Raw genomic sequence first — 18,753 nt, forward strand, 5'->3', positions numbered from 1 at the left:
TACAAATGCCCCGGCTACATTCAATAGAATGATGGATCACATATTCCTTGGATACAAGAAATTTACAGGTGTCTTCTTTGATGTATTCTTCTCGAAGACCGAAGAAAAGCATAGAGCTCATTTGGCTATTGTTTTTGAAGAACTCCGTAAGCATAAACTCTTCATAAATTCAAAGAAGAGCGAGTTCTACTTATCAAAGATACACTATCTTGGGCATAATATATCCAAAGTTGAAGTGCGGATGGATTCTGCAAAGATTGATGCAATTTAGAATTGGCCTGAATTGAGATTGGTGCATGAAATCCGTAGTTTTCTTGGATTATGCTCTTACTACCGCAAGTTCATTCAACACTTTGCATGAATTGCTTCTCCTTTGCATGACTTGACAAAGAAGAAGGCTATATATAAATGGACTGATGTAGAAAGAGATGCATTCCTCAAATTGAAAGATGCAACTCCACACGGTCCAGTGTTGATCATTCCGGATTTGCAAAAGCCAATGTGATGCATCTGGAAATTGCATAGGAGCTGTCCTAAATCAAGAGGGAAATGCTGTGGCTTATAAGAGCCATAGAATGCATGATGCAGAGCTCTCTCTTGGTATTTATGACAAAGAGTTCTTGACTGTAATTCATGCATTAACCATATGGAAACATTACCTTCTTGGGGCTGATTTCATTGTGAAAACAGATCACCAGAGTTTGAGGTATTTTCTTACCCAAACTTAATTGTTGGAGAAGCATATGAGGATGGCCAATTTTCTCTCTATGTTTCATTTTCAGATCTTGCACCACCCAAGAAAGAAGAATGTAGTGGCAGATGTATTGTCCCGAAAGCCGTATGCAGCAGCTCTCGGTTTTTGCCACTATTTGGGCTGATTTGATGGTTGGTCATGCATATGACTCATATGTGATCAAACAGGGTTATCTTATGAAAGATAATTGCCTATATATGGTGTTTGACACGAGGCAAAAGGTTTTGGATGAGTGCCATGCTCCTCCATATGTTGGTCATAGAGGCTGAGCCCACTGAACTAGTCATTGAGGATCCACGAGAAGTGGATGAGCTTGAGGAGATTTTGCAGCCAGGACAGATTGTGTATCAGGCGTTACCTTGTGAAGTTCAAGAAAAATCTTCCAATTGATGCTAAATGGGTAGATGAAGAGTTCTTTAGAGATTGCTTGCACTTGCTTCAGACGTACTTCGATGCTTTTTAGCTGCGGACAACTATTTAGAAGCCGGGGAATGCCACCATTTGGCCACCCAACTGGTCCACCCGTGCTTTCTTATTATGTATATACATTGGACTAGCATCCATGGTAGTTGCATATGCCGGGGATTGATGCCACTCATGTGAAACTATGGACTTGGATTTCTATTGGGACTTGTGCCTGTGTACTTGCTCGGAAATGCCTGGAGGATTGGTGCTCCATTGGGTTTGATACCTCATGTACTTGCTTGGAACACGTCTATTTTGGTATAGTCTCATGAACAGGATTGTCCATACCAATGCTACATTACATAGCATCTTTATGTGCTTACCTACAAATTGAATTTGCATGATATTTTCATGCTTGCTTGACTAATGTGTAGTTTAGGGTAAGGGGACGTCCGCCGCCTATGAACGATGTGTGCGAAACTGTCTGCCAACATTGTTATATGGACAGTGACATGTGATAGGTGGTAAGTATTGGTCAAAACCTAGCCTTAGGAACTAGCTTTAATTTATAAGTGATTGTGTACTCACTTCATTAAGTTTTGGGCGACCAAAACTCACTTATAATTATTGACCAGCCCTATGTTTGCACACACTGATGTCCCGAGGCGGACAAAGCTCAATGCCACGGCCCAGACCTTATCGCCTTTGTTCAAAGAGAGCAACCAGCCATGTGTCCATCCCAACTTACAATACAAATCACTTGTCCTCTGTGCTTGACACCCAGGGTGGACATCTCATCATTTCTCTCTTTCCATGCATATAGCTTTGCATTCTCCTAGTAATAGAGCTCCATCCCCTGCACACCCAGATTCAGCTTTTTTTATTCAGTACTTTTTCATTTTGTTGGGATGACAGAGGATACCCCATACAGGTACTCCGATTTGTCTCATAGGCCGAGTTCGGTCTTTTGGAAGACGTTAATAAAATCTTTCTTTCTTTCTTTCTAGAAGTATGCACCTCTCTTCATGAGGCCTTATGTCTGTATTTTCTATACTTTCTCCTTCCCAACTTCATATCCAAGCTTGCTAGTGTGCTTTCCAAGCTTCCAAAAGTGTTTCTAGGTGGTATTCACTCTCCTACACACTCCTAGTGACTGTAATTCAGCAAAACAATCCTTTTTTTTGCTGTAATTTCTGGTCTTTTCGCTGAAAAGCCTAATTTCAGCATTCCTTTCTCAAGTTGAACCATAGGGGAAGCTTTCCCAGGGTTCCCTTCTCCTCTTTAAGACTTCTGTCACAAAGGATCGTGACAGATTGAAGATTTCAACACTCCAAACGTTTCCATCGCGAAGATTTCTGCTATCATCGACGCTACTTGCAATTGGTAAGCTTTAATGCTTAATTATGGAAACAAGTAGCAAGAGGGAGAAGCAGGATTTCATGTTCACATACCCTATGTAGTGTTCTCTTGTTCTATGTGCTCTCTTGCAAATTGTTACTACCATGTGTTGGTGGAACAATAGAGAGCAGATGGTAGGGAACATGGGCACTTGAGAGGGTAGTGTGAGTTGCATATCTTCATCGACAGCCATATTGTTTGCAATACTATATTTATATGCATTGGTATGGAAATCTGGTCAAAAATGCCCATGACACTACGTACTTATTTCTCCCAAGATTAGTATACACTATTTGAGAGAGGGGTTGACCGTTCTGGCTCATTGTGCGTTTCTTCTCAATTCAGCAAATTACACCTTGTATTGTGCTTGTTGTCCATTAAATCTTGGTGTATTTAAGTGTATTGATTAGCATCGTGTTCATCTAAGCATTCCACACCGACTGGTGGAGTCACATGGCCCTTGGCTTTTGGATGGAGCTCGGAAGCTCGGGCCACAGAGATTAGGACGAGGAGCTAGTGTCCTCCAGCTTGGAGGTGCTAGTCTTTGTGTTCTTTCATATCTCAGTAATAGTACCCCTTCGCCCCTCCTACAAGTACTTGCACTGCGACACAGGTGGAGCCAAGGTTATGCTTACTCATGAGCTCAAACAGAGTGGCATCACATGGAGGGCAGGATACCGTGTCCGCCTAGTGCGTCTTTGTCCTAGGATTGACTGTGATTACTCCTCGTCAAAACCCACGCCCAAGACTCTTCGAGTGGAGGGAAGTTTTGATAGTTTCGCTTCCCACATAGATTAGATATGCGGATTGCCTCATTGAACATTTAGGGTTTGGGGGAGCCTCAGTGCTTTCACAAGCGTGGCATCCTTAGAGGAGAGCTTCATAGAGCAGCAGTTGGGAGACTCGTTGATATTCTCTTCCTCCAGGAGTACCATCTTTCAAAGAGGTGTACCCGCCACTGCAGGAAGATTCTACCAGGTAGAAGTCACACTTTCTAGTCTTCCTCTTTTGGCCCCTCCAGGACGTAGGGGAGAGCTCGTATTTCTGTCAGCTGAGTAGCTCTTGCCAGCAGTAATTGACTCAGGCACCATTGACATTGGTTGGGCTTAGTGGGTGACCATCAAGATTGGTGAGGAGTGTGGGCTTTTTAAAAGTATATGCTCCGAACGCCATGCAGGTAGAGCCACCTTCTGGAGTACAGTTTGTTAGTCCCTTCCACAGGCCAACTTTTAGTGTATGGGGACTTTAACATGATTGAGTTAGCAGAGGATAGACTTGGAGGAGGCATGGCTATAGTTTCTGGCTCAGAGTATTTTGCTTGGGAGGAGCTGATTCTGGCTCTTAGGAGGCAGGTCCCTTGGCATTTACCAGAGTTTGGATGTAGCCCGGGAGTCTGTGCTTCTCGAGGTGTGACAAGAGGAGCAGTGGTCCTAATCTATCCAGACTTGATAGATTCTATGTGGACGAGTGGGCTTGTGGTCGTGGGGACATGATCGGATTTTGGGCAAGCACTACTTTCTCCGATCACGCTCTAGTTATTTTGTCTCTGGAGAACCCCTAGAGGCAAGACAAACACTTGAGCACTCGGATTCCTGACACCCTCATCCAAGACTCTGAGATATGCAGTAGGATAGAGCAGATATGGGAGGGGCTGGATTTTCTTCAGGATCAGCCGCGCAGGCGCCTTGGATGCATGCCTAGGTGAGATTAGCAGTTTACTACAGGAGACTGATAAGGCTGAGGAATGACCTACGTAGCTCATGCCTGGGGACTAAGGATGTACAATGGGGTCACGGCGTACGACAATTATCATCCTACTGGGTTCTAATAATGTACAACTGTTGCACTGCTGATGATAAGCCATCTTGTCACCATGCACTGAGTGCAGAGTGCATGTGACACAAATCAGTGCAGGGTGTGAGCCAAACCAGAATCCACACGACTTCTGCTCAACAAAAGATCTCTTATCGCCTTTGCAAATCTTTAAAGATTCCCCACATCTCCTAATAAGTATGTTGCTGTGTCATTTGCGAACTTTAAGTCTAGTAGCTCCTCCTGTGTACGGATGGGGAGATGCCTGTGCATCATTTAGAACAACCCAGAAGCCTTAGGGAATTTACTAGGATTTATCTGGTATTTTTCCCATATTTTATAGTATTTATTTAGCATTTATTGTCATTTATAAATATAAACTTTATTAAATGACCAGCCAACTTGACCAGCCTCTAGTTAGTATAAATAGGCTTGCATAGGGCTTAGTTTCTCATTCACTCTTCAGTGTGCTAAGAGCTTTCCTCCTCAGCCCTAGGAGTTCCCCTTGCCTTCAGCACTAGACTAGTCTCATCCAGCCCTTGGAGTGCTTGAGTTTGCTTCAGCCAACCTTGGTTCTCCAACGCATGCAATTCAGCAGTCCCTACAGCCATAAGCGCATCAGATCAGTCCCAAATCAGCATAAGACACCTGCGTTTTCTGCATGTGAACAGTCGCCTGCATTCAGCATCTATTCAGGCCAGAATTCAGCCTACAGTCCGCGTTTTCTGTCCAGCATCAGCATTCAGCTGCGTTTTCTGTCCAGAATCAGCATTCAGCCTGCGTTTCAGTCCAGCATCATTGCTACAGGTCTGCGTTTCAGTCTACAGCAGTTCTCAGCCCTGAATCATCAGTTTACATCAGTATCCAACCTTCAGTGCATCATCTACATCTGCCCCAGCCCTTTGGTGAAGGTAACCAAGCATTCATAAGCATTTACAGCATTCTAACATAGCTTAGAACAGTCCACCATCTTCTCTTCTCAGCCTCAGGTGTGCAGCCCTTCCTCACTTGGGAAGAGTGTATAGGCTCGAGATCAGTTCATCGAGGTGTTTCTACATCCGTGTACAGTTCAGCCAAGCTCCGATCCTCCGAGATCTTGCATTTGGCTTATCTATAGTCCACAGTCATTCTCTCTAAAGAAATAAAGCAAATACTATCTCGTTATCGGGATAGGGAGCCCTTCAGTGGGTAATTCGGGACCCAATCTGGTGTACAGTTCTCATATCTCTCTCTCATATCTCTTTAAAGTTTGAAGTATTAAAGTGGGTTGCTAAACTCACGAAACTCAAGATACAGAAGACGGTGTGAGCATTTGTGTGACAGGATCTTCCAATACAAAGACTTCTGCTGCATATCACAATTTGGCATCCAGTTGAGGCTTTCCAGGGATCCCGAGGGCACTCCTATCCATTATCTTGGATGTCAAGTGGGCATCAATATCTCCCTAGAGTAACAGCTAGCCCCTCTTCTTCCAAGCATTCGAAAGAAGCTTATATACTGGAGTTCAACAAGGCTTTCCTTAGCCAGCTGAGTGGTGGTGGCGAACCAGGTTCTTCTTGCCACCATGTGGTATATCGCTTCTTGCTGGGCCTTCTCACAGGTGTCACTTGCATCCCGCACTTGGATGCCATGTAGACATTTCTGTACAGAAGGTGCAGGACCTGGGATGGTGAACTGGTCCCATGTGAGCCCAGTCCGGGACGAGTCAGCCAGGGAGTCCGAGGTCAGGTGTGCATTGTCCTGCACATGAGTCCAAGGTCAGGTGTGCACTGTCCTGCACATGAAGCAGTGCCAGTCCGCGCTGTGAGTCTCCCTCTGGAATGATGTCAGATGTTCTGTGTATCTGGTTTGCAACTGGATGCCAGGCCTCTGTAGGCATGTAGGTTTGCATGTGGAGATGGGGCCAGCCCATAGGGCTACCCCAGTGAGAAGAATGGCACTTGCACACTTAGTATGGGCATGGAGGAGGTGTAGAACCACCCCCAAGGGGCCAGGAGGGCCCAAGCTTTGCCCACCAGCCAAGGCATGGGCTGGAGGGGCTGTCGGCCAGCTGTACTGCTGCTGGACAGGCAGCCGACTGGGTCTAATACCCTACCCAGCTAGTCGGCCAGGTGTAGGGAGCAGTCCCACACCCATGCGTTGATTGCCCAGCAGCCAGGATGCTGCCCCAGAAGCATGCGCAGGCTGGACAGCAGGGTGGCATAGTGTGAAAGCATTTATTATTAGTGTGCAAGCATTTTATTGGAAAGTATCTAGTCGTGGGGCTTCATGAAACAGGCCGACTGGATGCTGAAGGGGGTATAAAAGCCCAGCCAAGATCTCAATGATCTCATCTCATAATTCACCAAGTGCTTCAAGCATTCAAGGGCCAGGACAGCCAAGAGTTTGCTAAAGCAAAGGGGTGAAGGACTGAAGGTCAAGGGCAGGTTTTCCAGCCAAGAAAAGGTCAAGTACTTTGTATTTGTTTTCAGATTTACATCATTCTAATAAAGCAAATACACCATCCGTGGTGGGGGCCCTACAGAGGGTAATTGGGACCCAATACTGTGTCCTCTCCATCTCCCCCTTCTCTCTCTATTTTCTGCACATCGTCTTTCAGTTTGTGCGTTAATTCCGTCGCGAAAAGAGTGCTGATTTCTGAGTTTTGAAGTACCGATCCTTCTCCGAAGCTTCCGCATATCACAGTGGTATCAGAGCTCACTTCAAGGACAGATTCAGCAAAGAAAACCAGAAATTTTTTCGCTTGTGTGGTTGGTTTTTAGACGCCGGTGGACTACCCCTTTCGGAGTGACTCCTGTCCCTCGAAGGACGGTTGGTTTTTAGCCTCCGGAAGCCTCCGGAAGTCTCCCACACAGATAGTGGATGGTCAGATTGCGTGCCGGAAAGGAATTGCATTTTCCCGCTATGGCGAGCTTTGGCGACGAGAGAGAACCAGAACCATGGGACCAGAGTGCACCAGGCAGCCCAGCTAGGGCACCCGGCTTGAGTGTACAAGACATGTTCCAGCAGATGATGCGCGCAATCGCAGACCAGACAACCAAGTTGGATGAGCAGAAGGCGCGGATTTTGGCTCTGGAGGAGCGTTCTCGCTCTCCAGCGTCGCGTTTTCCATCTCCTCCTCCCTCTCCTTCCGTACCCCAGATACGAGATCCTCGTCACAGGGACCCTCTCGAGGGGTCACAGCCGCAGCGAAGCTCCTTGCTTGAGATGCAGATGCGTGCATTGGAGATTCGACAACGCGAAGACGACGCCATGCGACGAGTGGAACACGAGCGCTACCTCAGAGCTTTGGACGCCAGATTGACACCGGCGGCGCCCTCGAATCATTTTCCCGAGAAAATGAATTTCAGTAAGTATAATGGTAAACTCGATCCCACTACTCTGTATTCATGGTTACATCAATTTGAAGCTTACTTTGCCGCAGTTAGGAAAACAAATATTGACAAAGTGATCTTAGCTAGTTGGTACTTGGAAGGTGAGGCCATTCCTTGGTGGACTCAGTGGGCTCATGCCCACACCAGAGCAGGTATGGCAGCTTATGTGTGGGACGAGTTCGTCCGCGACCTTAAGCTGCGGTTTCTACCGCCCCACTACCTTGAGCGACTCGAAGACGAGTTCAGGGGAGCGCGTCAGAACGCGCAACCAGTCCTTCAGTTTGCCAATAAAATTTCGACCTTGTGTCTGCAATTAGGCTTATCTGATACGGACAAGAAAGGGCAGTTTTTGTATGGCCTGGACACGCAAATCCAATGGGAGGTGCGTATGTTGAGGCCAGCCACCTTTGAGGACGCACTCTCGCTTGCGCAGAGTACAGAAATGAAGCACAATGGTGGCAAGCCCAAGACTTCCCAGCCGGCTTCTCCCAAGGCTAACGCCTCGGGGGGCAAAAGCCAGAACCAGACGGGGTCTTCCCCAGGACAGAGCCCGGGAGCCTCTGGTTCAAAGAACTCAAACAATGCGTCTAAGCTTACTCCAGACCAGAAAGCGGAGGCAAGCAAGACAGGTGGCAAGTTGAGTGTTGAGGAGCTTGCTCAGTACAGGAAGGAGAGTAGATGTTACTTTTGTCACACAAAAGGACATACTTCTCGGGATTGTCCGAAGAAGCCTCCAAAGGCCGCCGCCGCCTCCACAGCTTCCGTGGTGAGCACAGCTCCCACACAGACCCCAGCGGCTACCCCTAGTTCTTCAACCCCCGGTGCTTCAGTTGGAGCAATTATTAGCCGGGAGCTCGAAGATAAGCAGAAGGGCGCCCATGACCAGGAGTATGAGCGCAACGAATTGCTCAAGTCCTTTGGCTACATAGGTGGCCAGAGAGTCGTTGTCTTGTTTGACAGCGGCAGCACGGAGGATGTGGTCACGGAAGAGGCCGCTAGGCGTGCCCGTTTCGAGCTGACTCCGGTGGACAAACAGGTTGAGGGTTTTAGCACAGGTATGACAACGAGCGTCAAGTATGAAGCTCTAGGTGCTAAGTTAGTGATTCAGGGCATAGAGTTTGTGCGTGACTTTATGGTTGCCCCTCTTGTAGGAGCAGACATAATTTTGGGTATCCAGTGGTTTCACAAGTTTCTTCCTGATGTCAAGTGGGACAAGCACACGTTCCAGATCGATCGGAATGTGTCAAACACCCCAGTGACCATTAAGTGTGAGCCAGGTATTCCAAACTTTCCGCTCATAAGCCACTTGTTGCAGGCTAAGCGAGCAGTCAGGAAAGGCGCACAATGTGCGATGATTTACATCCAGACAACCCAGACGGTGGCCAGTGCTTCCGAGAAGTACTCGGTTCTCCATGAAAAGTTCCAGAAGATTTTTCTTCGGGACAGTCTCCCTCCCCAGCTCCCCCCGTCCAGACCGGAGGATCACAAGATTGACCTCCTCCCAGGCTCGGAACCCCCGAGCAAGTTTCCATATCGCCTTTCTAAGGCAATGGAATCGGAGTTGGACCGCCAACTCCAAGAATTGTTGCAAGCTGGCTTCATCCGCCCCAGCGTGTCGCCATTTGCAGCACCGATCTTATTTGTCAAGAAGAAAGATGGGTCTTCTCGGTTGTGTGTCGATTATCGTGCACTCAACAAGCTGACTATCAAGAGCAGATTCCCGATGCCTCGAATTGACTATATTCTCGAGAGGCTGAATGGAGCTAAGGTGTTCTCCAAACTGGATTTAAAGAGTGGGTACCACCAGGTTCGGATTGTTGAGGGGGACATCCCCAAGGCAGCCTTCCGTACAGAACGGGCCCACTATGAATTTGTGGTTATGCCATTTGGATTGACGAACGTCCCAGCTACATTTAACCGCATGATGATGCGTATTTTCCGGGAGTTGATTGGAGTGTGTGTGTTCATATTTCTGGACGACATACTCATATTTTCAGCTACAGTTGAGCAGCATGACATTGATGTGGAGAAAGTCCTTAAGTTGCTGGAAAGCAACGAGCTCTATGTCAATGAAAAGAAGTCAGAATTTTATCTGTTCCAGGTACATTACTTGGGATATATAATTAGTGCCGATGGCATTCGACTTGATCCGGCTAAAGTGGCCGAGATTGTTAACTGGGAAGTACCTCAGACTGCTTATGACATTAGATCATTTGTGGGTATATGCCAGGCATATTCCACCCACATTGACAAGTTTTCTGATCTCTCGGCAGACCTCACCGATCTGCTGAAGGGAGTGAAAACAAGGAGGCAAAAGATTCGAATGACTCCACGAGCGTTGGAGGCATTCCAGAACCTCAAGGTGGCTTTGTCAGAAGCGCCTTGTTTAGCCCTTGCCTCGTGGGACGAACCATTTCAAGTGATCACCGATGCGAGTAACATCGCAATTGGCGGTGTATTACAACAGAATGGTCATCCAGTAGCTAACATGTCTCGTAAGTTACTGCCCGCCGAAAAGAACTACTCAGTCTACGATCGTGAACTCCTAGCAGTTATACAGGCCTTGAAACATTGGAAACATTTCCTGTATGGCCGTGACTTCGAGGTCCGCACTGACCATCAGGCATTGCGCTGGATTCAGACGATGCCAAGTGCACAATGGAGTGATCGACAACACCGCTGGAGTCAGATATTCCAGCAGTTCGGTGGTATGATTGAGTACCTTCCAGGAAAGGCCAATCCAGTGGCCGATGCTTTGAGCAGGAAGGGACAAGTATCTGCGATTCAGACCACTAGACTTGACCTTGTTGGTACAGGACTAGAAGACATGAAGCACACGTACGCGGATTCCGAGGAATTCGGTACACAGTGGGAACAGGCATTAGATGCCACAGGACCATGCCATTTTCTGATACGCGATGGTTGGCTTTTCTACAAAGGCCGACTATGTGTCATGAAATCATTCCGGGCAGCTCTTCTCCATGATGCCCATGACGCCATTACAGGTGGTCATAGGGGCATGAATTCGACTCTGGAGAAATTAGAACGGCAATACTATTGGCCAAAGATGAGGCGTGATGTGTTTACATATGTACAACGCTGTGACATTTGTCAAAAGGTGAAAGCTCCTCGTGGAAAGAAGATAGGGTTGTTACAGGCTTTGCCAATTCCTGAGGGTCCTTTCCAGGACATTTCGATGGACTTTGTCACAAATGTGCCTCCCAGTCCGAGTAAGTGTAATACACAGTGTTTAACTATTGTTGACAGGTTCAGCAAATTTGTTATGCTTATTCCTTGCAGGGCCAATGTGACCGCCGAGGATGTTGCCCAGCTATTCATTCGGCATTGGTACCCGATTGGTGGGATTCCTAGAACCATAGTGTCAGACCGAGATGCCAAGTTTACCAGTCATTTTTGGAGGGCATTGTTTGATAATTTTGGTACTAAGTTGAATTTTTCCAGTGCATTCCAGCCACAGACGGATGGCGAGACAGAGATATACAACCAGTTGGCCTTTGATGTGCTGAAGTGTTATGTCCACGATCAGCAAGGTAAGTGGGAATCGTTTTTGCCTTTAGTTCAAGCTGTTCTGAATGACTCTTTTTCTTCAGCTATTGGCAGGACTCCATATGAGGCAGCGTTTGGAAGGCCTTTCCAGTCGTTGTTAACCAGGACTTCGTCTTCAGTACCGGAGGCGAACAGAGTGACGGAGTCTTACCAGGAGATCCTAGAGTCTGTTAAAGACAGATTGGCTAAAGCGCAAGAGGCCTACACTCGACAGGCCAATAAAGACCGAAGGGACATGAAGTTTTCGGAAGGGGATTGGGTGGATCTTCGGATTATGAAGCAAAGATTAAAGCAGGTGGGCAAACGATGCCCAAAGTTGTCTTTCAGGAGCTTCGGACCATTTCCCATCCGGAAAAAGATTAATGAGGTGTCTATGCAGTTAAAGCTACCTCCGAGTTGGACTATGCACGATGTATTTCATGTCAGTTGGTTAAAGCCATATGCAGGTCCACCCCCTTCAGAGGTCAAAGACGAAGCGGAACCAGACATTATTGATGAAGCAGAAGTAATGGTTTCAGAACAGATCCTTCTGCACCGTTTCAAGCATGGCTCAGGCCGAAGACTACGACAGTTTCTCACGAAGTTTCAGGACCGAGGAACTCATGAAGCGGTATGGCTCGACAAAGAATTTTTCGAAGACTATCCGGCATTATTGACGGATTATTTGGAGGCTATGCAGCTTCCGTCAAGTTAAGCAGAAGGGGATGTCACATGCATCCCGCACTTGGATGCCACGTAGACATTTCTGTACAGAAGGTGCAGGACCTGGGATGGTGAACTGGTCCCATGTGAGCCCAGTCCGGGACGAGTCAGCCAGGGAGTCCGAGGTCAGGTGTGCATTGTCCTGCACGTGAGTCCAAGGTCAGGTGCGCACTGTCCTGCACATGAAGCAGTGCCAGTCCGCGCTGTGAGTCTCCCTTTGGAATGATGTCAGATGTTCTGTGTATCTGGTTTGCAACTGGATGCCAGGCCTCTGTAGGCATGTAGGTTTGCATGTAGAGATGGGGCCAGCCCATAGGGCTACCCCAGTGAGAAGAATGGCACTTGCACACTTAGTATGGGCATGGAGGAGGTGTAGAACCACCCCCAAGGGGCCAGGAGGGCCCAAGCTTTGCCCACCAGCCAAGGCATGGGCTGGAGGGGCTGTCGGCCAGCTGTACTGCTGCTGGACAGGCAGCCGACTGGGTCTAATACCCTACCCAGCTAGTCGGCCAGGTGTAGGGAGCAGTCCCACACCCATGCGTTGATTGCCCAGCAGCCAGGATGCTGCCCCAGAAGCATGCGCAGGCTGGACAGCAGGGTGGCATAGTGTGAAAGCATTTATTATTAGTGTGCAAGCATTTTATTGGAAAGTATCTAGTCGTGGGGCTTCATGAAACAGGCCGACTGGATGCTGAAGGGGGTATAAAAGCCCAGCCAAGATCTCAATGATCTCATCTCATAATTCACCAAGTGCTTCAAGCATTCAAGGGCCAGGACAGCCAAGAGTTTGCTAAAGCAAAGGGGTGAAGGACTGAAGGTCAAGGGCAGGTTTTCCAGCCAAGAAAAGGTCAAGTACTTTGTATTTGTTTTCAGATTTACATCATTCTAATAAAGCAAATACACCATCCGTGGTGGGGGCCCTACAGAGGGTAATTGGGACCCAATACTGTGTCCTCTCCATCTCCCCCTTCTCTCTCTATTTTCTGCACATCGTCTTTCAGTTTGTGCGTTAATTCCGTCGCGAAAAGAGTGCTGATTTCTGAGTTTTGAAGTACCGATCCTTCTCCGAAGCTTCCGCATATCACAACAGGCCTGCATTGGTTAGGTTCAGCGGTTGATCCACAACTTTGTGTGGACTGGCAGCAACGGGAGGCATGTCTAGGCCAAGGTGGTCTAGAGAGTGATCATACAACTGTGCCACAGAGGAGGCCTAGGCATCATCGACCCAACCATTCCGAGCCGTGCTCTTTTGGGCAAGCTGATTGTTAGAGGAATTCTTCCAGGCGGCAAGCCATGGAAGGATTTCCTCCTGGCCAGGATATCCACATGTACACCAAGTCTTAGGGCCCTTGGCCGCAGAGCACTAGATGGATATTCACAGAGATGCGAGCCCATGGCTTTAGCCCAGCTATTGAGGACAGATTTGCAGCCAATCTACTATGAGCTTGGCCCTCCAGCAGCCTGATCCGGTAGCCTCCGAGGAGCGTCTCTGACAGCCCTTGATTTGGAACCCCTTGATCCGTTTACCTAGTGGTCACATGCTAGGGGCTTGGCCTCGTGTCATGGAGAGCTTTGAGCACGGGCCTTGCTAGGTCCCTTGGAGATTGGCTTGCATTCAAAGAGCTCCCCCTAGTGGCTCAGCAGAGAAGCCTGACTGGGATCTAGGGTGAGATCGAGGGCACTCCAATAGCAGCAAGACACTGGCAGTCTCAGGATCTTTCACTGCACGCTCTCTCAAGTTTTTGGACGAGGCTCTGGGACAATTTTCAACCTCGGAAGATTACTCTCTTTTTGTGGCTGCTTGCACATAGGTATTTGGCGGTTGGCACGTGGTTGGCCACTAGAGGTAGACCAGCAGCATGTCCAAGATGTGGCCATCCACAGGAGTCTCAGAAGCGCCATTGTCTTTGGCAGCGGATTCTCCACATTTTCACTATGGACAAGGCTTCTTTCTGTACCATTACATGGGGCGCCGTCGCTTAGGCCACTGAGGCCAACGTTGTCATGGCTTATGAGGAGGAAGGTGGGGGCTAGTCCTTCAGGTCTCTCACCTTCGCATTTCAATAGTGCCAATCCCAGCGGCATCTACTGATCACTGGATTCCTGGTTCGAGCCAGAGATGGGAGATTTGTAGCTGCATTGCCACATGGCACATCTCGAGAGCTCGATGCGGCAAAGCCATCGAAGGCATCCACACCTCGCCCGCGGAGTCCATCAAGAGCATCTGGCTTGACATCATTCATACCCTCCATGGCCAATGGAGGAAACTTTAAGGTGGTTCTGACCGTATGCGGATGCGTCGGGAAGCCTTCTTGAGGCTCTAGCGACCTAGTCCTTTTCTCACAGATAGTGGTGGTGAGCCCACTTGGCATTACAAACTAGCTGTGTGGTTATTCCCTCCCCCATCCCTTGTATGAGACAACCTTCTCCTCATAGAGCAGCCAGCCGAAGGAGAAGTGCATCCTTCCCCCCCTTTTTGTTCTTTGATCCTCGCTCCATACATGGAGGCGAGTTTGTATCTAGCCTTTTAAGGTTGTTTTCTATTAACTAATAGAAGGATCTAGTTCCCGGGGGAAAAAAAAAGGACATGTATCCTTTGTCGAGGATGGATGACTTGGTAGATCGTCTTGAGGGTTCTAAGTATTTCACCAAGATTGATCTTCCTTCAGGCTATCATCAAATAAGGATTAAACCTGAGGATGTGTCTAAGACTGTGTTTCGGACGCGCTATGGCTACTATGAGTTTTTGGTCCTACCTTTTGGGTTGACCAATGCTCTTGCTAATTTCCAACAGATGATGAACGGTCAGTAAAGAGTCACGAGTTGACTCAACTCGTTGTAGAGCAATTGTATAAGCTCTATGGATTGTGTGAGGAGATTATCAGTGATTGGGATTCCAAATTCACTGCACAATTCTGGCAATGATTGTTCCCCAAATTGGACACTTTTGAGCATGTCATCTTCGGATCACCGTGAGTCTGGATGGTTAGATAGAGAGGACGAACTAGACCATGGAGGATATGCTTAGTATATATGTATTTGAATCACCACGTATTCATTCCTAGAACCCAAGGGGTTACAAGGGGCTAAGGTTTCAGTCTAAGGTCTATATTGGTCTAAGGTTATTTGTCCATGTAAAAGCTTAGTAAGACGTAAAAGGGGCACTTTCCTCATTCAGTGGAGAGGTGGAGTGATTCTAGGCTTTATTGAGGAGGTGTAGGCTAGATCATAGGGGTTGCACACGAGTTTCTATCATCTTTTTGATGTATCCAAAAGCCTATTTAAGAGGCCCAAATTGCTTAATGGAAACACTTGATTATGCCCTATTAATCTTGTGATTAGTGGATAGATCATAGGGGTTCCTTTCTTAATTCTCATGCACATGAGTTTCTACCCTCTTCTTGATGTATCCAAGAGCCTATTTAAGAGGCCCAAATTGCTTGATAGAGACACTTGATTATATCCTATTAATCTTGTGATTAGTGTTAATCATTTTACATTAGTTTAATTTCTTTTGCTTAGTTTGTGTGCCATGATTAATCATTATGGATAATCCTCACTTCTATGCTCCATAAGCTTGCTAAGCATCTCTAATTCTAATAATGTCCTAGAGACAATCGAAGAGGGAAAGGTATCTTCCATAGAGTGAGTTTGCGTATAACAGTACTAAGTATGCGGCTACTAGTTTTAGCCCATTTATGCTTATGTACGGTTTATCAATCAAAGTCACCCATTGTCGTAGGACTAGGGGGGGCAAGTTGCAATCAACAATAGATTTCTTGCAAGGTATGTGGGATATGCTGAAGGTTGAAAGGAAAGCGTAGAGAGTGCTCAGGATCATGCTCAGTGTTAAGCTAACCGACAACGGACCCCGAGAGTTTTACAAGAGGGCATATGGGTGTATCTTAAAGTCCCAAAGGACTCTAAGACTCTTGAATGAAATTAGGGAACACTTACTCAAACTAACTGCCAACTCACAAGTTGAGTCCTCCTCCGCTCTATCTTTCCACTTAATCTTATATTTAGGGATCAACTTGTTCCTAAGTCGCCTTTCCATGAAATCTATCCATCGTCTTGGGTTCATGTGAAGTCCTCAACCTCAACAAGTTCCTGAGGGGTAACAAGGTTATCCTCAGCTCCCAACATCTCTCTCAGTCGTCTGAACTTTCACATTCGGAGACAACTCTATTCTATAAGAAACCTCACCAATCTTTTTCAAGATCCTGCAAGGTCCATAGTACCTAGGGGATAACTTCCCAACCTTCTCTGTACATAATGTCTCAGAACTCTTGGGCACTCTCAAATAAAGTAGCCTTCCCTCGGTAAACTCTCTTGGTGAACGCTGCCTATCAGCATAAAACTGTGCACGATCTTGTGCACTCCGGATAGCCTCTCATGCACTGACTAGCGTTTCTTGCATATCTGCTAAGAAATCTATAGCCGTATTAATCTGAATACCCTAAGTTTAACTGTTACTAGAGATCTAGGTTGGTATCCATTCATCAACATAAATGGACTGTAACCAGTAGTAGTTGCATGCATAGCACTATTATGGGCAAACACGACCATTGGGATATACTTATCCTAATCTGATGGTCTCTTGGAGACATACACAAAGCATATCCTCCAAAATCCGATTCACCCTCTCTATTTGCCCATCAAACTGAGGATGCTTAGAGGAACTCATACTCAGCATAGTCTCCAATCTCTAGAAAACTATCGGCCAAAAGTGTCTAGAAAACTTCAAGTCCCTATCACTGACTATATCAAAAGGCAATCCATACAACCTGAAAAGCTGCTCAGCAAACTATTACTTCAATTTAGTTGCCTTTACTGTCACTTCTGTAGGTAAAAATCGTGTCATCTTCATGAGTCTATCTTACCACCACCGAGATAGCATCATACCCTTTGCTGGTCCCTTGCCACCTACAATGAAGTCCATGGAACTACTTTCCCATTTACCTCTTGGGATCTCTAGAGGATGTAACATACCTCCATCCCTAAGGCATTCAGCCTTATTTACTTGACATTGACAATACTCTACCTTATAGTCCTGAACATACACCTTTATTTTACGCAAGTAAAACGTCCATTTTACCAAATCATAGATTCGTTGTATCCCTAGATGATCTGCCGTAAGAGCATCATGACATTCATACATGATCCTTTTCCTACTCTTGGCGTTATCTGATACACAAACCTTCTCATTCCATAACAACGACCCATTCCATGCCACACTCACTAATGGCATGAAGCTCAAAGAGTTCGCCTCCTTGTTTCCATTTCCATTTCCGTTTCCCGGTTTTCCTCAACTATGATTCAACAAAAAGTCCACATACTCCTAGGTCTCCTCCTTGTCATCCCCACATATGTCAGGAGAAAAAGTATGTGCTATTGACCTTCGGGTGTGTTGAGAAGGAGGATTCACAATGACACATTGCAATTGTTGGATCACTCTGGTCTCATCGTCATTGTGTTGGTGATGGGTTGCTCTATTTTGTAAGGCTCCCATTTATGAGTAGCCGTTGTGTGGAGCACCCAAGTGCCCGATAGTTCCTAGTTTAGTTGGCCATGCGTGGCTGGATGGTTAGGAGGCGGCTTATGTAGACTCGGCAACATGCCGAGTAGGATGCATGCAAGTGCGGGTGGATTGACCACTCTCTTGGGTAGGAGATCTTCCTAGGATACTTTTGTTCTCAGGTTGTGTGATCCGAATGGGCACCTAGATGACCTTGGATGGGTCTGTTAGGACATATTTTTACACATCTATGCATGCTTCTGTGTCTTTCCTTCCTCTCTCAAATCCACATACATCCTATCATGCCAGAAAAAACCAAGAAAGCGCCTACTTCTTTGCAAGATCAAACACAGATATAGCGATTGAGAGAAATACACGAGTTCAAGCGACATAATTGAAAAGCATAAGACATGCAAACCTTGCTATCCCACCTCTGTGGTTAGGTTGGCTCTGATACCAACTGTGACCACCTCCCATAGGATCACCTAAAACGCAGGCTAAACACAAGGATTAGTACAAACAACACATAGAAGGGTGCAAGCAAGCTCAGCACCCAACCACGGTCCGCGTCCGCAAACAGGCTCACTCCCATGGATCCATGCTAGTCAGCCCTGGTGTTCCATACCACCAGTGGATGGTTGTACAGGCCCTCGGCAAGACTATCTATGATCCACCATGTCCACGGCCGGAGTAGGACAACTCTTGGTCACTTATATAGTCAAGCCATAATGATAATAACCCATAAGTCACTTATATAGTGACTACTACTGCTATAAATAACCATCCAGTCATCAATAGCCAGTATCCATGGATTTATTAATAAGCCCTAGTACTTATATCAGCTTGCTTCCCTAATTTCAGGGCTCTCCTAACCGTGCCAGATTAGGCCCTAATCCCGACAATTAGTATTAGATACGTAACATAAGTGCAGGCTGAATTCCGGGCTGAACAAGAGGCAGGAACTGTACACCCAAGAAGGATCTGTGCATGTGCAGGCTGCCTTCTAAGCTTGGAGATCTAGAAGACCAAACGTGAGCTGAACAACCGTGAACTGAGCAGGTTGATGGCAATCACAGGCTCTTGGTTGTTGACTGGGCTGCTTTGTGTTGATAACTGGCTCCTCATGTGGTGCGCTGATTGATCTGAAGATTGACTGATGCTAGATGCTTGATCTGATGCTTGAGTACCGGACGTTAGATGCTTGATTTGTAGATGCCTGAAGT

At 46.9% G+C, this 18,753-nt stretch overlaps 1 protein-coding gene across 2 annotated transcripts in view; it reads left to right on the forward strand.

The window, feature by feature from the left end:
- Positions 1-18,753, forward strand: part of LOC147625838 (PHD finger protein ING1-like) — a 53,362-nt gene that overhangs the window by 16,708 nt on the left and 17,901 nt on the right. The gene's annotated exons all lie outside the window — the stretch shown is intronic.

Source organism: Cibotium barometz, chromosome 23, assembly GCF_041138505.1.
Source record: "Cibotium barometz isolate CiBa-2024 chromosome 23, ASM4113850v1, whole genome shotgun sequence".
Taxonomy (NCBI): domain Eukaryota; kingdom Viridiplantae; phylum Streptophyta; class Polypodiopsida; order Cyatheales; family Cibotiaceae; genus Cibotium; species Cibotium barometz.